Raw genomic sequence first — 8,503 nt, forward strand, 5'->3', positions numbered from 1 at the left:
TACATAGGCAACATCAAGGATAACACGAGCACAGGAGCGCTGTGGTTAGCGTGAACAGCTGCGGAACGAGTGAAAAGTGTAATATTTTATTTTCAGACAATTATCGAAGTTCAGGCACTCACACATAATCAACTTCGCTCTCCAAAATTCCAGGACATGTTCAGATTTGCTTGGACATATGCAGGATTTGACGGTCTACACACAGAAAAATTTGAAAACATTAAAAACATATGTTTTGACAGAGCACAGGGAAAACTGTCAGACTGTGAAACTGGTGCATTCATTTGTTGCAGTTTATGTGACAAACACTTATGTTTTCATCACTTTTTTGGGAGTGATTATCACATCCACAAGAAAACCTAAATCGGGAATGGTAGAAGAATCTTTTTACCCATTCGCCAAGTGTACAAGTTTGATGAGTCGACAACATATTCCTGTCATGTGACGCACATGATGTCACCAGTGCCGTGTAGAATATTTCAGACATGTTTTCCTGTGGAGGAATCGGTTGACATGACCTTGCGATCAAATGTTTTCGGTTCCCATTGGAGAGGCACATCCTTTCGTCTACTAATTGCACGGTTTTGCGGTGCGGTCGCAAAACACAAACACTAAACTTCTTACAGTGAACAGAGACGTCAATGAACGAACGAACAGATCATAACTTTGCGAAGATAAAGATAGTAAACTTTTCACCAAAGACCTCTAGTTCCGCAATTGCTCATGTTAACCATGGGACCACGGCGCTCCTGACCGCACTGTTTCCTTGATGTTGCCTATCTTGCACATGGGCTACTCAGTTTGTATATTTTGCTTATTTTTTTCATAGTTACACACAACTTCTTCCTGTTTTCTCGATTGATCTGTGTTCAGTTTTTAAAGGCCTATCCACTGTGCCAACTTATAACTAAATCTGAGGGGGGGTGCGATGGGGAGGTTCCCTTGTGAGTAAATGAAGTGTGAGGCTGTTGTGCGAATTCCCAAGCTTTTAAACAGATGCCTACAGGGTATGCGACTACGTGCCCCACACATTATTCTAGCCACTTTCTTTTGAACAGTGAATACTTTTTTGCATAAGTGTTAAGTGACACGGAGGGTTAAAGTATGCAAAGTAAGGTAGCTTGCTAATTTCTATATCCTCAAAATTAGCAATTATTCTGATTGCAAAAGTTGCTGAACCCAGTCACTTTAGGAGATCCAAAATATGAATTTTTCCAATGAAGATTCTCATCTATATGTACACCCAAAAACTTGGTATGCTCTTCCCTGGCTACTGACTTCTGTGTTATATTTATATAAGGAACTGTACTCTTGCAGTAGAAAATTGGTGGTACTGTGTTTTTTCAAAGTTCAGAGCAAGCCCATTCGCAGAGAACCAATCAATAACTTTTCCAAATACATTATTTTTTCTATCATTTTCTATTGGAGTTTCTTTTACTGGATTAATAATGATGCTTGTATCATTGGCAAACTGTCAGTTTAGCGTCTTGTTGCAGATAATAAGCAAGTTTTTCACATATATCAAGAACAGAAAGGGACTCATAATCGAACCCTGTGGAACACCTAATGTATTTTCACCCCAGTTAGAGGAAGTGGAAAACTTCCTTAAATCACTTAAAACTTTTAGCTTCCTGTTCTGTAGATATGACTTAAACCACTCATATGCTGTTCCATTTATACTACAGAATTGCAATATCTGTTACACAATGTCATGGTTCACTCCAACGCTTTGGATAAGTCACAGAAAATTCCTATTGGTGACAATGTGTTGGAAGTCAAACTGTATATTGCCATCTCAGTGGAACAGCATTTTTGAAATCCAAACTGTGATTTATTAAGTATCCCATTACTATTGAGATGGCTAACCACTCTCGAATACATTACCTTCTCAACGATTTTTGAAAAGGCTGTAAGCAAGGATACTGGACAACAATTATTGACATCAATGGTGTCCCCTTTTTTGTAGTTGGAAGTCAAACTGTATATTGCCATCTCAGTGGAACAGCATTTTTGAAATCCAAACTGTGATTTATTAAGTATCCCATTACTATTGAGATGGCTAACCACTCTCGAATACATTACCTTCTCAACGATTTTTGAAAAGGCTGTAAGCAAGGATACTGGACAACAATTATTGACATCAATGGTGTCCCCTTTTTTGTAGAGAGGCCTGACAATGGCATATTTTCACCTGTCTGGGAAAATACCATGAGTTAGTGATGCATTACAGATGTGACTCAGAACAGCAGCTGTAACTCCTCCACATTGTTTTAATACATTGTTAGAGATGTCATCTACTCCAACAGGACATTTATTCTTCAAAGCTTTAATGATTTTCCTTATTTCCCAAGAGGTTGTTAGATGAAAATTAACCTGACTAGGATTTCTCAAAACTGACTCGCCCATGTACTGCTTGGCTTTTTCTTTTGAACTATTCTCACCAATTTTCCCGCCTACACTTAAGAAATGGTTGTTAAATAAATTAGCTACTTGTATACTGTTGGTTGAGATGGTCTCATTCTCCTTAATAGTAATACTACCTACCTCAGTGGTTACTTTTCCTGTCTCTTCTAACCTCATTCCATACTGATTCGATTTTATTGCCCAAGTTGTTGATTTCATCTCTAATATACATATTTTTTGATTTTCTGACAACTTTTCTCAGTATGTTACAACAATTTTTATAGTGTAAAATTACTTCTGGGTCTTTACTAATTCTTGCTGCCTCATCCACCAAGGGACCGGGACATGGTGCTGTTGAGACGAAGTGCAAGGAATGGAACATTTTGAGGTGGTAAGGATAATGTTTGTAAGGTATTCTACCTGGTCATGACAACTGGGGAGATGTTGTTCATCGAAAGTTGCCAGGGTGGAGCAAAGCCTTCAGACGGCCTAGGAAAGCTGCCAGTTGGGTTTACATGTAGGTGGAGTAGGTGTCAGCAAACAGATAGCACACAGTAAATGGATGCTTGAGTACTTGTCATAGGGAATGGACCAACCAAGATGAAGGGCAAGCTGGGTAGTGCAGAACAAGAGGTCCAAATGCGAACAGGTGTGCCTGGAGTCTGAAGGGAATGTGGGTGCACCTCTCTGACAGGTTCTGGAAGAGCCCAAAGGTAATGGTGTACATTAAAGTCACCAAGCAGCAAAAATGCATGAGGGAGTTGACCAATAAGCTGGAAGAAGTATTCCCTGGTGATGCCAAATCACGGATGGATGTAGACGTTACAAAGAGAAAAGGTGAAGTGAGGAAGGAAAATATGGACTGCAACAGCTTGCAGCTGGCTGTTCAGTGAGTTGGGTTGACTATGAATGTTATCCTGGAGGAGCATGACTCCCCCATGAGATGGAATGCTGTCCTCAGGGGGACGGTTAAAGTGGACCGAAGGGAAATGCGAGAGGTCAGAGTGGTCACGAGATTGCAATTTTGTCTCTTGCAGGCAGAAAACAATTCGGATACTGGAATTCTAAGTACATGCATAATTCCTCCTTGTTGGATCTAATGCCGCGAAATTCCATTTGAGGGAAGTCATGATGGGGAAAGTGAGGGGAAAAAAGGAAGGACTGTCACCTCGGTGGCTGTCGAATGCCGGTCTTCAAATACTCTCTGCTGCAGGGCGCAGAGGCTGATGGAAACGGAGGGCGACCAGGTGAGGGTAGCATGCAGCAGAACCGTTGATGAGGATCTTAGAGTTAGCTAAGGAGAAGATTTGTCTTTGATTGATTTCTTACAGCCTTTGGGACTGTCAATTGAAGACCCAGATGTTTGTTGGCTGGAGGGACATAAGAAGTGTTCGTGGTAGTATTCCTTCTGCTCTGACAGTTGTGTTGCAGGTGATTTCGCTGCTGGAGATGGAGATTTGGTGGCTTGTTGCAAAGCTGGAGGAGGAGGGGGAGGAGATAGGGATGCTACCGTGGTACTGGGCGATTTTATAACTGCAGTGCTGGCTTTGAGGTTTCCACGTCTGTGTGGCCATGTCCACACGTAGCGAGGCATTTCAAGAACGGTACTGTAAGTGCCAGATGGTAAAACACAGGGCTTTCGATTGTTGAGTGACAGGGTAAGCTACTTTTTCCTTCAACCAGGTCTCCTGGACTGCCCGGTCATCGAAATACATGTGACACTCATTGGATAAGGTGGCACAATCTCCATTAAAACTGAACAGCAGGGAAGACAAGGCAGGCAGTTGCCCATGTGGGCATCCCTACCACATTTTGCAGCGTTTTTACAGGGCATTTGCGACTGTAATATTGACGTTATATATTTTTTTTTTTTTTTTTTTTTTTTTTTTTTGGGGCGCACAACTTCAATGGTCATTAGCGCCCTGACTACTCTAAGAATGCACCGCGAGGCACAAGTGGACAACAACAACTAAAAGGGAAAACACGATAAAAGACAGACTGACAGGCATAGGATTAAAAAACAGCATCATCAAATGTCCTGAGAGAGGTTTGTCAAATTGATAAAACGAAGAACACGAGCAACTGCTCGTGGGTCATCCGCTAAAATGGCATCGAAAGTACTTGGCAGGTTAAGATCTAGACGCAGTGTGTTAAAATATGGACAGGACATTAAAATGTGTCGAACCGTCAGCAAGTGCCCACATGGGCAGAACGGCGCTGGCGCAGCCGTCAGCAGATGGCGATGGCTGAACCGGCAGTGTCCAATTCTTAACCGGGCCAAAACTACCTCCTCCCGCCGAGAAGGGCGTGAGGAGGACGTCCAAGCCACGGGAAGAGGTTTTAAGGCCCAAAGCTTGTTGGCTGTAAGTGCAGCCCAATCGGCATGCCACAGCGACACAATGCGCCGACAAATGACCCTGCTAAAATCGGACGAAGGGACACAACAAGAAGCTGTCCGAGGCTGGAGGACCGCAGCCTTGGCCGCGGCATCTGCAGCTTCGTTCCCAGGGATACCGACATGGCCAGGAACCCACATAAAGCTAACCGGAGAACCGGCGTCCACCAGCTGCTGAAGAGAGCGTTGGATCCAGTGTACGAAAGGGTGAACCGGGTACGGATCACTGAGGCTCTGGATGGCGCTCAGGGAGTCGGAGCAGATGACATAAGCAGAATGTCAGTGGCGGCAGATGTAAAGAACAGCCTGGTAGAGGGCAAAGAGCTCAGCTGTGAAGACCGAACAATGGCCATGGAGCCGGTATTTGAAACTTTGTGCCCCGACAATAAAGGAACACCCGACCCCGTCATTGGTCTTAGAGCCATCTGTATAAATGAAAGTCATGTTGATGAACTTCGAACGAAGTTCCAAAAAACGGGAGTGGTAGATCGAACCGGGGGTAACCTCTTTTGGGAGCGAGCTGAGGTCAAGGTGAACGCGGACCTGAGCCTGGAGCCAAGGTGGCGTGTGGCTCTCGCCCACTCGAAAGGTTGCAGGGAGTGAAAAATCAAGGTGTTGAAGGAGGCGACGAAAGCGAACTCCAGGGGGTAGCAGGGCAGAGAGATACAACCCGTATTGACGGTCGAGAGAGTCGTCAAAAAAGGAACGATAAGACGGATGGTCGGGCATTGACAGTAGCCGACAGGCATACCGACAAAGCAGTATATCGCGCCGGTAGGTGAGTGGCAATTCGCCAGCGTCAGCATGAAGACTCTCTACGGGACTAGTATAAAATGCTCCGATCGCAAGTCGTAAACCCCGATGTTGTATGGAGTTGAGGCGGCGTAAGATGGATGGCCGTGCAGAGGAGTATACGAAGCTCCCATAATCCAGCTTGGAGCGGACGATCAACCGATATAGACGAAGTAGGACAGTTCGATCCGCTCCCCACGACATACCACTGAGAACACGGAGGACATTTAAAGAACGGGTACAACGGGCGGCCAAATATGACAGATGTGGAGACCAGCTAAGTTTCCTGTCAAATGTAAGGCCTAAAAATTTGGTTGTCTCCACGATTGGGAGAGCAACGGGACCGAGTCGTAAGGACGGTGGGAGAAACTCTTTGTGGCGCCAGAAGTTAATACAGACCGTCTTCTCGGCAGAAAAACGGAAGCCATTGGCGACACTCCAGGAGTAAAGACGGTCAAGAGAACGCTGAAGACAGCGCTCCAGGACACGTGTACACTGCGCGCTGCAATAGATGGTAAAATCGTCCACAAAAAGGGAGCCTGATACATCAGCTGGGAGGCAATCCATTATTGGATTGATCGCGATGGCGAAGAGAGCGACGCTCAAAACTGAGCCCTGTGGCCCCCATTCTCCTGGCGAAAGGTGTCGGACAGGACAGAACCCGCACGTACCCTGAACTGTCAATCCATTAAAAAGGAACGAATAAAAAGAGGGAGGCGACCGCGAAGGCCCCATGTATGCATGGTGCGGAGAATGCCCGCTCTCCAACAGGTGTCGTAAGCCTTCTCCAAATCAAAGAACACAGCCGCGGTCGGGCGCTTCCGCAAGAAGTTATTCATAATGAAGGTCGACAAGGTAACCAGATGGTCAACAGCAGAGCGGCGCCTACGAAATCCACATTGTACATTGGTAAGTAGGCGTTGAGACTCGAGCAGCCAAACCAATCGAGAGTTAACCATTCGCTCCATCACTTTACAGACACAGCTGGTAAGCGAGATAGGTCGATAACTGGAAGGCAAGTGCTTGTCCTTCCCCGGCTTAGGAATCGGGACAACAATAGACTCGCGCCAGCATGCGGGAACATGTCCCTCAATCCAGATGCGATTGTATGTACGAAGAAGAAAACCTTTACCCGCAGGAGAAAGGTTCTTCAGCATCTGAATATGAATAGAATCAGGCCCTGGAGCGGAGGACCGTGATCGGCCAAGTGCGTTTTCGAGTTCCCGCATGGTGAATGGGGCATTATAACTTTCACAATTCGAGGAGCGGAAGTTAGGTGGCCTAGCCTCCTCTGCCTTTTTGCGGGGGAGGAAGGCAGGGTGATAATGAGCGGAGCTCGAAACCTCTGCGAAAAAGCGGCCGAAGGCATTGGAGACAGCCTCAGGGGCCACAAGGACGTCATTCGCGACCTTCAAGCCAGAAACTGGTGAGTGGACCTTAGTGCCAGATAGCCGGCGCAGGCTACCCCAGACAACAGAAGAAGGAGTAAAACTGTTGAAGGTGCTTGTGAAAGCAGCCCAGCTGGCTTTCTTGCTTTCTTTGATAACACGACGACACTGAGCACGTAATCGTTTCTAATTGATACAATTCGCCACTTTAGGGTGGCGTTTAAATGTGCGTAAAGCACGTTGACGAGCACGTAAAGCGTCTCTACATGCTGCGGTCCACCATGGGACCGGTACGCGACGTGGAGAAGAAGTAGGGTGAGGGATGGAATATTCAGCAGCAGCGAGAATGACTTCCGTGAGGTGTGCGACCTGACGATCGCAGCTTGTGAAGGTTTGATCCTGAATGGTCGCCCTGGAAGAGAAGAGCCCCCAGTCTGCCTTGGAGATGGTCCAACTAGAGGAGCACGGAGAGGGAGTATGCTGCAGGAGATGGATAACACACGGGAAGTGGTCGCTCGAATATGTATCAGCAAGTGCATACCACTCAAACCGGCGTGCAAGTTGGGGAGTACATATAGAGAGGTCTAAATGGAAATAGGTGTGAGATGTGTCCGAAAGAAAAGTAGGGGCGCCAGTATTGAGGCAGACAAGATTGAGCTGGTTGAAAAGGTCTGCTAACAAGGAGCCCCTTGGGCAGGATGCTGGAGAGCCCCAAAGGGGATGGTGGGCATTGAAGTCTCCAGTTAACAAAAATGGTGCAAGTAGCTGAGCAATAAGTTGCATCATGTCTGCCCTGGTAACGGCAGATGACGATGGAGTGTAAACGGTACAAAAGGAAAACGTAAAAGTGGGGAGAGTAATGCGGATGGCAGCTGCCTGCAGGCCGGTGTGCAACGTGATGCGATCGTACTAAATATCATCCCGGACCAGCAACATAACCCCTCCATGAGCTGGGACACCTACCACAGGGGGTAGGTCAAAACGCACAGAGGTGTAGTGTGCCAAGGCAATTTGATCGCATGGGCGTAGCTTTGTTTCCTGGAGGGCTACGACGAGCGGACGGTGCAAGCGGAGCAGCAACGTCAAGTCCTCTCGGTTGGAGCGAATGCTGCGAATATTCCAGTGAATAAGTGCCATCGTAAGAAAAGGAAGATGAAAAAAGGGGTCACCTCGAAGGCCGCTGAGGGCATGGCTTCGAGCGAGCACCGCCGCCGCTATCAGTAGGCGGACAGTCATCGTCCATTGGGTCCATAGGTTCATCGGCCATCTCGGGAGGATGGCCGGGAGGGGGAGCTTCCTCCGCCGGTGAACAGCCAGATGTACGGCTACCAGCGGTGCGGCCAGGCGAAACGGATGACGGCCTGGGGCGGCAACCGCTGGGTGGCGCAGGAGAAGAAATGCGCCGTGGCGGAGAAGGAGAACTGTGCTTCCTATGAGCCTTTTTGGAAGGACGTTTGGTGGAAGTACCGGTCGAAGGCTGGGAGGTCGAGGAACGTAGGAAGTCTGCACGGGATGGTTCCTTCTT

Source organism: Schistocerca cancellata, chromosome 10 (genome assembly GCF_023864275.1).
Source record: "Schistocerca cancellata isolate TAMUIC-IGC-003103 chromosome 10, iqSchCanc2.1, whole genome shotgun sequence".
NCBI classification, from domain to species: domain Eukaryota; kingdom Metazoa; phylum Arthropoda; class Insecta; order Orthoptera; family Acrididae; genus Schistocerca; species Schistocerca cancellata.